At 44.1% G+C, this 17603-nt stretch overlaps 1 long non-coding RNA gene across 3 annotated transcripts; it reads left to right on the top strand.

Annotated features, from left to right (window-relative positions):
• Positions 1–379: 379 nt before the first annotated feature.
• On the top strand, positions 380–16273 carry LOC122881839. 3 transcript variants are annotated; one of them, XR_006379251.1, is made up of 5 exons: positions 569–583; positions 2367–2412; positions 5699–5975; positions 10916–11185; positions 14443–16273. It is a non-coding gene; the product is annotated as an uncharacterized LOC122881839 (long non-coding RNA). The 3 variants fall into 3 exon arrangements; XR_006379250.1 differs by having other exon boundaries at positions 2367–2416; XR_006379249.1 differs by lacking the exon at positions 2367–2412 and having other exon boundaries at positions 380–583.
• Positions 16274–17603: the final 1330 nt, after the last annotated feature.

The raw sequence follows: 17603 nt of genomic DNA, 5'->3' as shown, positions 1-17603 counted from the left end.
GGAATTAATTATGAATCTGGCCATCAGATTTTATGATATATGAGGGTGGATGCCAATATTTTCATAATTCTGTTTGGTTTGGTCTCAAATATAAAATCCGTTCAAGAAATCCAACATGAATTTAGATGATTAGTTTGCAGGATTCGGATCAAGAGCAGAGAACTTGAGCATCCATGCTAATTCACGACCACGTCTGCTTTCATATTTTAGAGGGTGGAGACAAAAACAGACCTGCATCGTGTCATAAAGGGGAGGGCCTTGGTGGCAGTATATGTTTTTAGAGCAGGCATGTTTTAAGTTCATATTGCATCTGACGCGAGGAATGGCGAGTGCGAGGGACTGCGCGGGCAGGAGGGGGGGAGGCGAGATCCACCTCCGCGGGAAATAATGGGGATGATAATAAAACAGGGGGAAAACCCGTCCGAGGGAAGCTGAATGGATGGAGCCAGAGAGACGTCACGGCCAGCCGCAGCCATGAAGACTGAGCGGTCCAGCCTCTGGCAGCTCAGTTGGTCTCCATCTCCCGAGCCGCTCGCTCCTCGGTGTCGGAGAGCGGACGCAGCAGCGACTCGCAGACGACGGCGTGAGTATGAAGTATAAGATGTGTTTTCTTCAGAGGGGGAGTGCGAAAGCGGGTGCGGAATATCAGCTAAAAAACGGCGAAAAACGCGTTTGCATTCGTGCCGCGTATGTCGCCAATCTGCACACATAACGGAGCAGGATGCGTGTATAGTCTGGATGTGGCAACAGCGGGCGGATACGGGCGATGAGTGTTTGAGCAGCAGGTCTTCAGCTCTATATCTGATATAATTTCTTATTTCTGTCTCTTTTGTGTCTTGACGTTCTGAGGAGTGTAAAGTAGGAGGTGATATTTCATTCAGAATGGCAGCTGTTGGGAGCGAATACGAGGTGGAAACATATTGCTTAGCTCAAAATATGCACGTTTTGTCTTTTATTTAATGTTTTTTTCAAACTGCATCAAACGGCTCTAGAGATATAATATATCTAATGAATTCATTTCTTAGATGGAGTATGGAATAGTGTCCAGGCCCCAGTGAAAGGTCACAGATGAAAATGCAGAAACAAACCTGCGCTCTCTGGTTAAATGATGAAATATATCAGCGAGAGAGCCCCTTGTAATTAGACGTGGTTTGGCTCTGCTTTGAGGGAGAACTCCCCTGTTTCACAGCCTCAATGACGCATTGTGCACAGGCTTCATATGCGCCATTCACAGGGAGCCACAAAGGCCAAAAGGCGCTTCCAGCCCGGATTTCATTTCTCACACACACCTCCAGGCTCTTAGCAGGGCCACTTCTCCAGCTCTGCCCGCTGTGGCAGCGGGAGCGGCAGAGTCAGGCAACATATGGCACCAAAAACCCACCCAATGTGACACGATCAGGGTCTGGGGACAAAAAGAGGGAGCCTTTTTTTCTGTCTTTCTTTTTTTGTTTCAAATTAAGCCCTTGCAGGACTCTGATGTGGCCATGTGGCTCAGATATAAGGATTACCAGCAGACAGGCCTGCAATGCATGCGTAATAAGACAAAGTGGTGGCGTTCACACCCATAGCTGGCGGATAAAGGGATCACAAGGCCACATATCCAGTCCACACGTGTGCACCGAGTACGAGGCCTGTGCAGAGAACACGTGTGCGCCCCCCGGACACACCGGGGGAGAAAACTGTGCCTGTGGAGCTTTGAGGGGGTTTGAAGCAAAAAATAAAATGCTGGGATTATGCAACGTTTCACATGATGAACATGAGAGTATTAATGTGTATGCACGCAGGGGTCAATGCACGAGGAGAGGCAGAGGGTGAATCTGGAAAAGGAAAGGAACGATTGCAAAACAAAAATCATGTTTATCGTAAAACGGTATATTTGGAATTTGATTTTTAAAATTTTGGTTAAACAATTTTATGTTTTTTCTTTCTTTCTTTTATTTATTGAACTAGTTGCACCATACAGTACGCACACACACACACACACACACACGGAGAGGAGACAAAGTTGTGTGTGCCATTGCAGTGTATTTTAGAGTAATAATTTTGCAACACCCGCTGACCATATTCCTTTCTGTTCAAACATAAAGATGACAGGTTGTGCATTAAGTTATTATGGCAATCCTCGACTTCAGCACAATAACAGCAGTAATGTGCAGTGGGCTGCTGAAGCATCACACGATCCACACGACTGAAGTCTGCACCTTTTCCATCAACATTGTCTTTTTTAAACCATTTTCCATCGTGGGAGCAAATGCTGATTGTCTTTACTGTTTGAACGAAGGCTGCAGTATGCAAAATGGGGCAATTTGGCTCCTCCGTGCTGTATAGTCCATTTGAAGAATAAAATGATCGTCTCTTTTTTCCAGGGATCCCTGGAGAGACATTCAGCGGCCTCACAGCACGTGGCTTACTGTAGGTAATATTGGCTACCAGCTCTCACTGTCACATCACACACAGGCTTCGGTAGTCAGGTTGGACATTTTGGGAAGTTTGATGGAATATTATATTTTATATTTGAAGAAATAATAATAAGATATATGCCGGTCTATAGTCAGAGGTACACAGTTATTAAGTTATAGTAAAGTTATACATATAATTATAGTTTTGAGGTAGAATAGTATTTACCGTGAAGATGGTTTGTAAAACGCCAAAACGAGTTAGAGGTCGAGTTAAAGCCACAGCCCAAAACATATGTCAAATTATTTTGTCAAATTCATACAATATCAGGGATGTTCTAGCTGTAGTTCCATTACATAGAGGACGTGTGGAAATGAATTAAGTGATTTCTGCAAACCGTCATTTTCAGCTATAGTGCTGCTGTGGACACTTTGTGTGTGTGTGTGTGTGTGTGTGTGTGTGTTCATCAGACACAGTGTGTCTGCCAGCATGCCTACACCGTCACCCCAGTGTGCCACTTCCATTCTAGTAATTTCAGAAATACACATATCTACCTTCAAATATCGGTTTGACTTGTGCGTAAAATACTTTGTCGTGCGTAAATGCCTTTGTTGCCTCAAAATGCAGCATTCAGTCTGATAATTCAACCTGTATCATAAAATGGCTTGAAATGAAATGTTTTACCCGGATTTTACCACGTGATTTTAATCAGATGACAACCAATGAGACTTTATAATGGGAATCAATTTCTTGCTAATAAGCTCTGCACTTTGCATAAATTATTTCAAATTAGAGGCGCCGGATTTGTTGACGTCATACACATCTTGGCCAATGGCACAGCCTGATGAGGTTTATTTAAATGGTGGAGAGAAATAACCCGGAGCTCGACTGTATTTTTGGATTTTATCTGAGCTCACGTGAGTCAAAGAAAAGAGGCCGCTGTAAGTGTGACACTGTGAGGGTCTTTTGTTTTTAAACTTTTGCAGAAGAGAGACACTTTAAAATCTCCACAAGCTTCATTTTCTGAACTCACGGCGTGAATAATTTCTCGAGTGAAATGCATGTGAAAGGCGAACGTTGTGAGGTTAAAACCCAGAAGACAAATATTGAAATTGTATCAATTTATTAGAATTATATAACAGCAGTACAGTCACGAATAAGCCAGTGTTAATGAAGGGACTATTAATGATGGGGAAATAAGTGCAATCTGCGTATAATTATCTTTCTCTTTATCCAGCTTGGAAATCGTGAAAATATGATCTAAAAGTCATAAAGCTCACAGCATAGTCTGCATCAATTAAAAATGTTAATGTTAGTATTGCATCATTCCCATGAAAAATATTATTGTGATGAATTACTGAGTTCAAACACCAAAGAGAAAAATGTTTTTTTTAAAACAGGCAATAAAAAAAATGACAAAATCAAAATGTTGCTTGTAAATTGGTGGTTATTATTGTACTTTAAAATACTGTAAAATATGATGATCTAAACATAATACTGAAATCTGACCATTATGTAATTAGGTCATTTTATGTAATTATGTCATTTTTATTAGAACATGTGGAAATGTGTCTTCTAGTATTAATATGAATTATCTAAACTACTAGTCCATCTGACTAAGCTAGTTATGAAATAAACATGTTAATATTTTTTACATTTATGACTCAAGCTGTGAGTGTGTATGTGATTGCCACATATCTGTGTGTGTGTTTGTGCATTTATATGTAAGCCTGGGTCAATCTCTGATATTGTCTGTAATTATGTATCGAAACATGTGAAAGTTCACACATTAGGTACATACGTGTGTGTGTGTGTGTGTGTGTGTGTGTGTGTGTGTGACAGCTGAGGCATGTTTCTGCTCTTAAAGGGCCTTGCTTTGTCCTTGTGGATTGAAACAAAGCACCTTGACGAAGATCTGTGTTATGGTGACAGCCTTCTGAACAGCAACAGAATACCTTTTTAAAAATCTACAAAGATTCAGACAGTAGAAGGAGAAGACCAGCTGTTTATTGTAATCTGGAGGGAGAACAATGCCAGTGGGACTTGTTGTTTGCTAAGATGGATGTAGCCGTCTCTGCTAATGCCTGCATGTTGCCAGTCAAGTCGTGTAGGAGTGTTCAGGTTTGGGTGTGTGTGATGGAGGGCGAGAATATTCTGTGCCTCGCCCTCCTCTGTCACTCTCTCTCTCTCATTCTCTCTCAGTATCTCTTCATCTCTCTCTCTCTGCTTTCAGTCAGTTGAGCTTTACTTGGCGGTGGCGTTGGTGGGGGAGGAGCCTGCCACAACAGGGATCTGGGCACACAGAGCAGCTTTAATTAGAAGGGGCCTTGTGCCATGTGCCACCACGGCATGTGAGAGGAGTGTGTGTGTGTGTGTGTGTGTGTGTGTGTGTGCATGCGTGCCACAGCATTGTCTATACCCATACAAGTGAAGAACTGTTTCGTGTACATTTAGCTTTACTTTTTCGCAGACATATTTGGGTGTGAAAGGATGTGTCTATTACATGTGCTTCATGCTCCGATAAGTGAGCGGGTGTGTATTTGTATTACATCACTGTTAGTGTATATGTAAGGACATTTTTTCTTTACACGTGTGTATGTACATCTTAAACCCCTCTATCTTGCTTTGACACCAACCTCGAGCACTGGCCAACTGCTTTGGCATCAGATAATGTAAATGAAGACAAACCATTTTCTTTTGTAGTCAAACAGCCAGGATCTTTTAATTTAAAAATGCATTTGGGCCTTGGTGGGGGGCGGCGTTTGAAGCCATCACCCTCCTATGGAGCCAGTCAGCGGGTGAGGTGGATGCACCATAGGGATGGGCGCTGGGCCGGAGAAGGGAAGGTTGGTGCCGTAGCCGGTTTGGACTGGTTTGACAACTTGCGTAATTTTTTTTTATTGGTGCCTCTCACTGATTGTTTGATTCTGTGGAGTTTTTGATATTGAGGCATTACTCACAAGCCAATCAAAGCTTTCTGTGCACAAAAGGAGGTTTCTAATTGGCCGAGGCGGTTTGAGGCGGGGTAAGGGGCCACTTGGTGACATCACAAAATGAAGGGTCAGGACATTTAAGGGCTGCTGTAGGTTGAGTGACGAAAAAAAAGGCCCCAAGCCAGAAGAGTAACGTCTTTGTTCGGAGTTGGTGTTAACTGCTGTTGGATTTTTGGGGATTTTCAGACACATTTTTGACATGAATTTTAACTCCTCAAGTATATCTGGAATCATTTCAGTCATGTAAAATCAAAGAGATTGAGACATATAATAATGTTTTTATCAACAACTTTTTCCTCTGCTTATAGGACAGAACTTGGCCCATGGTACTTCGCCTGCGGCTTGAGAGGATGGGTAGCCTTAGGGGTTGGTTGTTATCTTTGGTTATCTAGCTGTATGAGTGATGTACATTCTTCATAAAGCTAGATAACCGAAAGTAACAAGAATCCCATTACACTCCTGAAAAGGCATCAAGACCCCAAACGCGCCTCCCTCCAAAAAAACAAACTCTGCCACAAGAACTGCAACACGAGAAAAGAAAATGGACAACATTTAAAAGGAGATGGGAGTGGAATGCAGCAAAAGGTAGGGTGTATGATATATGTGTGTGAGTGCATGTAGGTGACAAAATCCCAGACCACAACCACTTTAGATAAACCTAACTTTATTGTAAAGTTCTGTCTATATTTTCTGTTTCTATCCATCAACATTTAGAAATGCAGAATACCATTGGTAGGCATGTAGAAATAAATGGTACATCAGCGTACCTATTCCCTACAGCTCCCTGCAGCCAGTGGCAGTGATCCGTAGCAGTATGGTTGGTGCAACAGGATCACTTTTAATCTAATAAGCCCCATGATCCTTGTGTGTGGGTTGGATGCAGGGGCTTAGCCATAGTATCACATGGCCGGGAGTGACGGGCTTGCTGAAAAAGACCCACACTGATTCACCAAAGCTGGTGGACTTTGACAAGTCGTTTAACAAGTCAGTGTTAGCTAATCAGTTTGCTAGCCAGTTTAGTCAGTGCTCTATTCACATGGCTCCGTGAATTTCAGCTTTGCTGCTTGCATCTTTGGCATCAAGAGAACATGCAATATGAAAGGAATGTGGGCCTTTTATATCATAGGAGCTGCATATGGTGCTATGAATTATACATATGCTCTGACTTGGATAGGATTGTGTGAGTTAAGAATGCTCCCTCCGAGTTAATCCGGGCTCCCAACTCCCTGCCGGCATCTAAGCGAACAGACAAGAATTTGTTTGAGGCCAATTTTGTTAAGTTAGCCGTTGTTGATTTTTTTTCTCCTTCCCACCTACTCCTTTCTACCTTATGCATGAAAAGATGTTTGATTTGGGGTCCTGGCCGTTGTTTGATTTGACGTGACAGTTGGCTTGGTTGTGAATGGGCCGTGGCAAAGCCTCCATTGCATGAGGTGCTACCATGTGGAAAGGCCTGATGGGATCTCGCTGAATGCTGCTGTGTGTGTGCGCAAGGCTGCGAGGGGGGAGTGGTCCAGGGGCAATCAAGCAGAAAGTGCCCCCAGTGACGAGATCCATGAGCGAGAGAAGGAGAACAATCTCAGCCTTAAGGTTCTTTGCCTGAGCTCATGGTGAGGAGTAATTGGTCAATCAGATCTTCAACCTCAAGGCCTCTGATGGCTGATTGAAGGTGTGATTTCTTTTCTGCCCATCAAAGCCAGAGGGTCACTCCTGCTGAGAGAGGCCACTAAGGATTGTTCCCAAGGTCTCAAGGCTTTGGAGCTACCAGGCTAGCAGTGAACTCCAATTGTAATACACATTCCACATGGTGGTTTGCTGTCTCAACATGGCTCAGCTAAAACATCACCCTCGAGTTTGGATATATTCAGTTTGACATGGTACAAATTTTAAACAGTTGTACAGGGCCAAAGTGAAATTCCTAAAAGCTTGCGTGGCAACCTCACCTCGCAATGTCAATCTCTTCAAGCCCTGCAGTTGTGCCTGCCTGCCTGCCTGCCTGCTGCATTGCAGGTGCTGAGTGTGACATTTGAGCTCTGGGCTCAGTTAGCAAGAGAGAGGAACGAGGGACTTGACAGGAAGTGACAGTCGGAGATGTCACCTTCTTGGATGGCAAAGTAGTACCTGGTTCCCCCTCTACTGTTCTGCTACCACCACTGCCGATGTGTTTTTATTACAGTGTAGACTTGTGAGTGCGGCATGGGTTTGATCTGTTATTGTAAATGATAGATTAATGATTGTGCCTGACGAAGACCCAAGCAGTTGTGTGTCTGTGCAGGTGCATTGTGCATTTATGAATTTGAACATTTAAGAGGTACAAGGCAGGCAGATGTTTAGCAGTGTAAAGATAAGTTGCCTCCTTTTGCTTCGTTTTTGTGTCAGTTACAGTGTTGGGGCTAAATGGTAACTGAAGTCTTGGACAGATTATGTTTATACCCTAAGCAGTGCCCTGGGAGAAGCATGTCATGGTGCAAATGCTTTGTGCTAGCTCTGTGTGTGGCACAGTTATATCACTAACACTTCACGCTGGGGACCTCAGGGTAGAGACCGTCTTAGCTTCTCCCTGCCTGAAAATGGCACGGAGATGGAAGAGTTCCTAAAAACCACCTTAGGGCCTTTACTCTCTCTCTTTTTCTGTGTCCCATGGCAGTGACTGAAATAGAGAGTGCAAAGAGAAAGGGTGGAGAAGGAAAGAAGGCAGGGAAAGGAAAGAAAAGGAGGGTGGTGGTGGGTTTGTCTTAGCTTTCATGCACTAGGCAAGCAGATTTAGACTCCAAGTGTCAAATAGAAAAACAGCCATTGTGGTCGGGTCCTACTTGCCCCCCCACCAGTAGACTTTACAGTCAATAGAGCTAGTCCACTTGTCACTGAGGGACAATGAGCCCCTTTGCCTCCCTTTCACCCCTGCCGGGTCCGAGCAGCCAGACAGTTTTCTGAATAAGACCTTGTGATTCTTGCCCCCTTTTCTCTGCCTCTCTTTATCTTGACGGAACACACCAACAGGGTTTGCAAAATGGCTTCGCTGTTGGGCTGGAGCAGAAGGCCAGACCCTGTTATTTTCTACAACATCGGCATTCCCTCCACTCCCATATGCTCACAGAGAAATGAATGCATCTTAGGCATTTGCAAAAGTCAATGGGCCTCCCCAGACAAAGGAGATTAAGTTTGGCAACTTAGCAGTAACAGGTGTACTTTGACTGTGCTCGGACCACACGGTCCGTTGCTCTGTTTGCCTCCCTGTTGGTTTTGAGTTGTGTGGAGATAAAGATGAAATTTGCTTTGTGTTCTCAGACGACAAGAATGCTTCAGCCCTTGTCAACTTAGAAGTTTTAGTCGAGAGTGTTTCTGGCCTTGCTGTCGAGCACTGGCCTCTTATCATTTTTACTGCTTTTGAAAATGTAGCTCAGTTTTGCAACATTTCTCCAGTGATTTGCCAAGATTTCTCCAAAGGGATTCTGCAGATATCTTTAGATCTCGAGCTGTGCTCACCCAAGGGAGCGAGTTAAGGGTAAACAATGCGGGCACACAGAGGAAGAAAGAAATATCAGAGGGAGTGCGGCACAGCACTGAAGCATGAATACATTTTCACATTTGGAACTGAGACAGTGATGTTTTAAGAGGGGAAATATCTTTCAAAGAGAATGAGTAAAGCCTTTTCTATCCATACCTTCAGTATTTCCAACCACAATAAATTGAGCCATTCAGCAGCAGTATAAACAGAGACACTCTCAGTGCCAGAGCAAAACAGTGCATGCATTTGTTTGTTTCAGTCGTTAATAAAGCTTTTACCGAGAGCCTCGGTCCTCAGAAAAAGCCCATTCTGGTGAAATGACTTGGCAAAGCATCCGGTGGAGGGTCTGTTCAGACTGAAGCTGCTCCCGCTGCCATTGTCTAGCTCTCTCTCACACACCTACGAGTCCAGAGTAAGCACACAATTTCATTGTTGCGTGAGCTGTTAATATCAGAGGCTTCACAATAGAGCCCATTCGCCATATTTGCATAAGGCACTTTTCCAACAAGGACCCGGAGAGGGCTTGAAAGCTGGCCCACTCCAGTGCCAATGGCAAAAAAATGTCAAGTGCCAATTAGGAGAGGTTTGCCACCATTCAGCAGTACCCCACCCCTGTAGTCCTTCCCCTCCCTGCTTACCCACCCCAACTCTCTCACACTCCAAGTCACCCCTGTTTTTACCACCTTATTCCAATTTCAGACATAGCCTTCCCCTACTGACACCCAGAGACAAAAGCTGGCTCCCTCCTCTGCTAGCTAATGGAGGATCCTTTCTGTTGGGCTCAGAGTATTAGTAAAATCAGACAGCGTGCTCTGTTCACCGATTAGTCAGCTTTCTTTGTTGATTTCTTTGAATAGAAGGGTTCGCGAACTATGCGGCTAAACCTGCGAGATATAGACTCCACCTGCTAGTGAATATTGAACTTAGCAAGCTGGCTACATTGTGTTGCTCTGGTTTTAGACTCGCAGGTTTGCATGGGCAGGTGTGGGTAATTGAGGGAAGGATTTTGGTAAAGACAGATGCTGATTTCAAGCAATTAAAAATAACCTCTTTCATCTGATATCCACAGTGGTCAGTCTGTGTGCTAATAGCATTCAGCCTCCTAATGACTTGCTTCAAGCTAGTCCTGCTTATTATTTTGCACCGATGCACATACAAATACAGAGTGTCCTATTATTTGAATGGCTGTAGTCACTACTATTTGAATTGTGAGTACAGGCTTTGACTCAGTGTTAAGGCTAAAAGAAATGCACTATAACACTACAGTCAGATTTAACGGAGCTACATCAAATTCAACTTAGCTGAGTGTCAACAGTGCTGAACAGCTGTTTACAATTCTACCGATGCTGAAAATGCAGGATTATTTCCACTAATGCTTAACTGCGGCTGTCAGATGCATAGTACGTGGTGACAGGAATGTAGAGCATCATGAGTGTCGTTGAATTTAAATAATGTAGTGTTTGCATTAGGAAAGCCTTTGCTATAAAAGGTAGAGACATCAAATAAATAAAAACAACCTGGTATCCTGTAAAATGACAAGGATGCAGCAAATTTAATTTTAAAAATTAAGTTGTAGACATAATAAAAAAAGGTAATTGTGTTTGTCCAATTGGGCTACTGTTGTTTTCCATAGAGCATTTACCTAACTTACCGCCTCCTGCCACTCAAAAGGATTTTTCTCTTGTCCCCTTTTCTCTTTCATTCTTTCATTCATTCTCTGTGTCGAGTTTTTTTTCTTTCCCACCCTTGATTCTCAGATGGTTGGATCTGATTTGCATGCATTTGCATAATGAAAGTCATTTGCATGCTCAGGGGCAGACTGTACCATGAGAACAGACATGAAAAGGTGTGTGTGTGTGTGTGTGTGTGTGCATGTGTGTGTATATACATGCATTCGTGTGTGCATGGCTTGCATTCGTATGCTTCCGTGAACTATACATGCGTTTTGATGGATAAACCACGTTCTTAAAATTTTCCCTCTTGCCCTCTGATTTTCCCTCCAACGATTTCTGTGCAGGCTACCACCACCACACCACTGAAGAAAAGCTGGCAAAAGGAGACTGAAAAACAGAGAAGAAGGAGGAGGAGGGGTTGCTGTTGATTCTGCCCTCCCTCTCTCCTCGCCCTCCTCTGCATCGCCTCTTCCCTCCTCCTCATCCTCCTCCCTTCTTCCTCCGCTCCATCCTCAGCAGACTGCCCCTTTTTCCTGTACAGCGAGAAGCAGCCCGCGCCACCATCTTAGAGCAACGCTGGCATGAAATGGAAGTGGGAAGACCAGTCAGTGCAGGTAACACACCAAACCCACTGCGCCCGCCATGCTGCATCTTTCTATCGGCGCCATCCCGACACTCCATCCTCTCCTCTTCCACCCCTCCATGCCCTCATTCCCCTTCTCCAGCGGGCTATAGCCTCCGTTTTAATCACCTCGGATATGTTTGTTAATTGCACGATTCACAAGATGCACTGATGGGTGGAAGGGAGGGTGAGTTGATGTGGGTGGAGCGTGTTTTGTATGTGTGTTCACATTAAATCACTCTGCTCTCAATGCCTCTCTCAGGAGGCTTTCAGTGGGCATCTGTCCTCTAAAGCGAAATGTTTTCTTTCCCGTTTGGGAATTCTCGTGCCATCCTCACATGCGTACCCCGACATGGCGGCGGCGGCTGCCATTTTGGAAATATGATGCAAGCCGTGCCTTCCGGACAATATAGAGGCACAATTCATAACTCCATATAGTTGAGCACTCTAAGATTTATGCACTATATTGTGGTCACAGACATAAGACAATGTGGTAGAGAGTTTTTAGATAATGTTTTTTTGTAGTCTGCTGTAACAGGAGTCATGAGTTTCAGGTTAATTCTAAAAATCTCTTCTCTAATTTCTTCAACTCCTGAAATCACGTCAGAAGAAATGTCAAGGTGGGCACATCTGTTGAGTGATATCCATGAACCACTATTCACATTCTCATACAGGGATACTGCAGCATATAACAAAACCAACACAAAGCCGGAGACAGAGAGAGAGAGAGCGAGAGAAATAATAGAGAAGAGATGGTGAAGAAGTGAGAAAATGGGACCTTGATAGGCAGAGTCTCAGTACTGGAAAGCCTCTCTTTGTGCGAGTGGCCAGTGTTGGAGGGCAGTCGATGCTTAGACAAGTCGAGTATTGTTCTCCCTGAGCGAGCTCGTTATAGTGCAGCATTATTCCAACCAGGGAGCTCCCAACTTTGAAAACCGCTTAAACCAAAACACCAATTAGCATCGGCTGGGCTTGATTAAGTAAGGCAGCCAGTAAACAATGCACTCCATTGTCCTTGCAACAGAGAGACCTCCTTTTGTTTGTGTCTGTGGTGTGGAGGTCAGAGAGACAATGCTAATGCTAACTTACAGTAGGGTGGCAGTCCATAGGGCTAACAGAGAGAGTGCTGTTGTGTCAAGGTGAGAGAAGAAAAAGAGAATGTTGCTAAACACAGGAAAGCATTTCGTCATCGAAGGTCCAAGGTGACTTTCCCAGTTTATAAGAGAAAGTTAGAATCAATTGGCCAAAGGTGAAAAAAGTGTTTCATTTCACCTAAACCTTTGTCCCTAAATTTCAACACTGATTTCCAATATTTACACAGACTAAACTTTAATTTATACGAGTTCTCAAATTAGGTCATGCCAAGCTTTCTGCATTTAAATTTTTGACAACGCAGCCTTTAAAAGCGGAGGCGTCACTTGGCTTTCCTGAGAAGTGCTGTGGTAACTGTGTCAAACCCAAAGCACACTAATGACGGCCAAGCCTCCATAAACAGGTGGTAGATTGAGCAAAGGGGGCTGGGGCCGTTCTCAATTTACTGTGTAAATTATGCAGAGCCCAAAACAATGCAAACAGTAGACAGTGGAGTGGCTGGCGTTGGCTAATGAGATGATGAGAAGCCTGGGAGGGCTGGGAGCTAGTCGAGGTGAGGGGGTAGGCACGGCCGGCAGCTTGTGTCTGGATCTGTGTATTCGTGTGTGTCTTCGTGCGAGTGTGTGTGAGGGTCTAGAGGAGCTTTGGCAGGGGAGCAGACACTGTCCTGCCTGCACAAACCCCGTCGTCAGCACCCCTCCTACCCAGACTGAGTGCTGCAGAGGGAGGGGAGGGTTAGCAGGCAGCTGGGGCACCCTGCCCCCATTGCTCCGGCAGGAGCACCAGCCTTGGGAACCCCTGTGGCAGGGGTCCCCCCCAACACTGGCACGCAGGGGCCCCCCAAAGTCTGGCTGCAACCCCCCATCACCACCATCCCCTCCTCCCTCTTGTCTCACCAACCACCACCACCCCTCCCACCCTAATGTGAGGCTGGGGGCCTGGGAAGGACTTCAAGTTCATGGCCAGACCTCCTATTGAGCTGACAGCCTGACTGTTTGCTCAATTCGGCTCCCCTATTCAGAGCCGTGCTGGAGGGGGGAGAGTTGAGACAGGGCTGGAGGATGGGGATGGGGGTGGGGGGAGGTACACCGTAGCACTGCAATAGCTATTCATTCAGCAAGGGGAGACAAGTAAAGAGTGAGGGAGAGAGTGAAGAGGAATGGGGGGTTTGAGTCGGGGTGCATAAATAAAAAGTGAGGAATCCAGGCTCAAAGTTTGCTTTGAGTGGTGTGCGCCTCTCTCACACTCTTTTAGACTCTTAATTACCGGCGCCTTCCACTTTTCTCTCTCCCTTTCTCTAACAACCCCCCCCCGATGCCCATCACACACACACACACACACTCCTGAACACACACAAAATCGCAATCATTCTCATCATCCCCTCTATCCCCTGGTTTTATTAGACCACATGCTGGGGCTGTAAATTTACCATTAACAAGCTTATTCACTGTAGCCCTCTCAACAAAACAAGACCATGATGCCAATAACTCAAAGGGACACCAATACCCGAAACTGCCTTTTATACCACCACCCTCTGCTGTTAGCCACTCCCTCCCTCCCCCTCATCCTCCCTGGCCAAGTGCACCCGCTCTGAACAACAGTGTAATGCTAAATGCCAAGTCTAACGTGATGCCTGCTAATAGCTCAGGTGATGCTAATTAGCACGATGGTTGTTGATTTCTGCCACTAAGCTGGATGGCTGCATTATCGGTTCACTCTGCACTCAGTGACCCGCTGTAATATTTTAAGTTGTTTGTCTGAGCTGCTTGAAAATGTAACAAAAAGGGGGTTTGATAGCCTTCTGAAGTCCAACTCAGCCTAGCTTAGGGTGTGTCACATGCTTCCTCTTTGTATTAGCAGCTCGTAGCGTACCAGGCTCCTGTTAAGGCCTTTCAACTTCAGCCCCAATCCCTTCAGCTGGTACATGGAGCTGTGCTTACCTCAGCCAGATTTAGGACACACAAGAAGTGGCCCCATAAATTATTTTTCATTTTAAAGAACAACGAGGACAAACCTTCTTTTGATACACCTAAATTGGCATTCGCAGTCCACTGTCTCTAATAATTGTTTTGACATTCACATGATTGGCCTCACTGTGTGTTTAGACTCACTCTGAGGAATTGAAGCTGTATCTTAATGTCATCTTTCTCTTTGCAGGTGAATGTTGTCGGTGCAGGGGGATCCGAAACGGCTAGAGCACACAATGGAGGGATAGCAGGACAACTCCCTCGGCGGCCATTTGCCGCCTTTCAACCAGGACTAAACAAGAACGATGGCATGGATGTCTGCACATGACTCAGTGGCGATTCCTGCCCTGACTTTGGAACATCGCTGCACTGTTTGTATCTCTTTGATGCTGCTGTGTGATGCATTATTTGACCCAACATTCAAACTGGACTGTTTGTGAACGCCTTGTGGTGTTTTAGCTGAGCAAACATCATGGTGGACTGTGACTGTGGGAAACAAGGCCCAGAGAGAAGATCATCTTGAGGTGTAGACAAACTGGTCCATAATTGTGACTCTTGTTTTCGTTTTTGAGGGTGTGGCACTATATTTTGTAATTATTATATATATATATATGTTTATGCCTAAACAATATTACTTAGACATGAGTTAGTCTTCAACTAACATAGGCCTGACTTACTGTAGGTCATAATTGATGAGTTGTAGCCCACGTTTAGTTTGATTTCTGTTTTGTTATAGTTGCTAGGACTCAAAGACACGTGAATGTGAGACCCACGGCAGCAGTGAATAATACTGCACTGCGATTGGACAGCTCCGTGTGTCGGCTGACACAATGGCGTAGGAGTGAGCTGTCGTCTTTATACTCTATGCAACTGTTTTATCTTTTTTTTTTCTGTTTTTTTTTTCGTCTTGAAACCCAGTTGGGCAGAGCCCCTTTCATCATTACTCTGGATTTTTTTGGGCTACCAGTTTATAGACATTCCTTCAGACATCATCAAAAGAAATGGTTTCTGGAGAGACTACATTCCGTTGTTAATATACTGATACAGAAATTACAGTGTGTGTGTGTGTGTATGACAAATGTCAGAATACAGCTCAGTTTCATATGTATTGAATCTCATATTTGTAGCTTTAACAGACTTTGATTTGACGGTGCAGCCATGAGTCACAGTCTGAGTAAATGTGGACTCACACGTTTAATATTCAGAAGATATATGGCATAAGTGTGTTTGATCAGCAGGAAGTAGCTGAGCATGGCTCATGGCTGCGTGTGTACAGAACATGCCACACTATTAAAACCTTCCCAGCAGGCTTTGAGACGCAGCAGTTTGGTTCATAGCAGTTACCTGCTTGGCTGTAATGATACATCTTTGGGTGAGACATGACAAATACATTGGCTTCAAACACTGCCTTAATTTCCTGTCCTTGACATTAACACACACACACGCGCGCGTGCACACACACACACACATACCCAAATGCAATAAAGCAAGTACTATCGCAGCCTAATTCATTCTATATTAATTTTCGGGAAGTGGCAATTTTTTATTACGATTGATAATCTATGCAAATCTTTTAAATATTACTTTAAACAATCTATGTCTATGCAGTGCTTCTGCAATTGATTCAAGGGAGACTATCTTGGCCTAATTTAGAAAATGTATTCTTTTGATAATCATGCACATCCCAGTGCTCAAGACAATTACTTATCTGCCTGGATAAGCTTGAAATTATGTTTTTAATCTTTAGCAAAAAAAAAAAGTCACTCTTCTGATATCAGTCCAGAGGCATGAAAACCATGAATTGTGGTCTAAAATAATTAAATTGGTTGCACTAAATCTCTTTTTTCCTTAAATGCTGATCAAACATATCTATTCAGCTATGCCTTCACATAGCTTATTGCTTTATATAAGCAACGGTGTTTGTGTTATGCAATCTAGTCGCTGTGAATAATTGTTCACCACATGTGCCTTTGTATGGAAAACTGTGTTGGAATAGTAATAAAGGTTTACATTGAAAACAAGGGGAAAATGGTTGTTGTGCATGTTTTGTCAATTTCATCTGCATGTGATTAGGTGGCAGGATTTAGTGATTAATGGAAAGGTTGTACATTCAGCAGCCACATGTGCTGCTGGGATGTTCGTGAGCACTGAGCTTTGTCACTATTCTGTAAATCAATAGTGATATAACTCAATCAAAAACATAAATGTAAATATCGGTCTGACAAGGGAGACAGGATATAGTTCGAAGCTTACTAAAAAAAAAAGAAAATCCAATTTTTTTTCAAAAAATAGCTGGCACCTTTCCTTAAATATTTAGCTTTTGTTGTGGCAGTTACGTCTACAGAGAAATCAACTGCAATTTAGTTCCAGCATAATGTAACAGCCAAATGAAAAGATTATCACAATTCCCCTGAGATCAAACAATTTTCAAAACACCATCAGGAATGTGGGTTTATTTTCTGTAGTGTTTGGCATCAAGCTACAAGCCAGAAAGAAAGTAGAGCTCTCTCCTGTTTTAACGTAAAATGAATCAGTGCAAAGACGCTCTGTAGTAAGCAGTAAAAATCTTGACCTCATTGTCGTATAGAAGAGTAAATCGGAGTAAAACAAAGAGCACAGTAACACTCTCATCCTGGATTGTGATGATCTGTGTGCAGCACCGCTGTTGTGCAGGCCACTGTGTGCTGTGCAGAACACTTCCCCTGCGTGATTTGCTGTCTGACACCACATATGGCATACGTGCCAACAACGACATATGGGCCTCCCACAATTCATTAGCATTGTCATGTAAAAGAGGGTAATCCCACTGTAAAACAAATGAAATGTAACCCTTTACAGTACAGGTTGATCATGCAGCCCTTTTCATTCATTCCCCTCTTTTATGAAGTCTCGTGTAATTCAATGAAAGAGGTTTTTAACGCAGCTCCAACGCACCCCCTTGGGTGTCTGCATCCTCGGTGTTTAGCAGCAGAGGCTTTACAAGCCACTCTCCTCTTGTTTACAGCTGCGCTGTGCGTCGAAATGAGCCGTAGTACACATAAACAGCAGCTCCATGCAAATATTACAGTGCCCTTATTAACCAGGGCAGGCTGCAATTACATTATGTCCCAGGCGTTAACATCCAGAAAGCGAGCGCCAGTCCTCTGTGACAACTCCCCTCGCCCTCAGTGTTTCTTGGCGGCGTTATGGCCCTCATAATCTGATTCACAGTTTTTGTCATGCTGCCAAGAGGCAAGTTGCATTAACCAAGCACTATAGGCCTTAATGAACTGAGTGTCAATGTTAAGCACACTAGAGCAAGCTGGAGTGACAGCATACAACCAGGCTGTCATTTGTAGCCATGTTGGATCA

Source organism: Siniperca chuatsi, linkage group LG9 (genome assembly GCF_020085105.1).
Source record: "Siniperca chuatsi isolate FFG_IHB_CAS linkage group LG9, ASM2008510v1, whole genome shotgun sequence".
Lineage (NCBI taxonomy): Eukaryota > Metazoa > Chordata > Actinopteri > Centrarchiformes > Sinipercidae > Siniperca > Siniperca chuatsi.
This window is presented reverse-complemented; position numbering and strand designations above follow the sequence as displayed.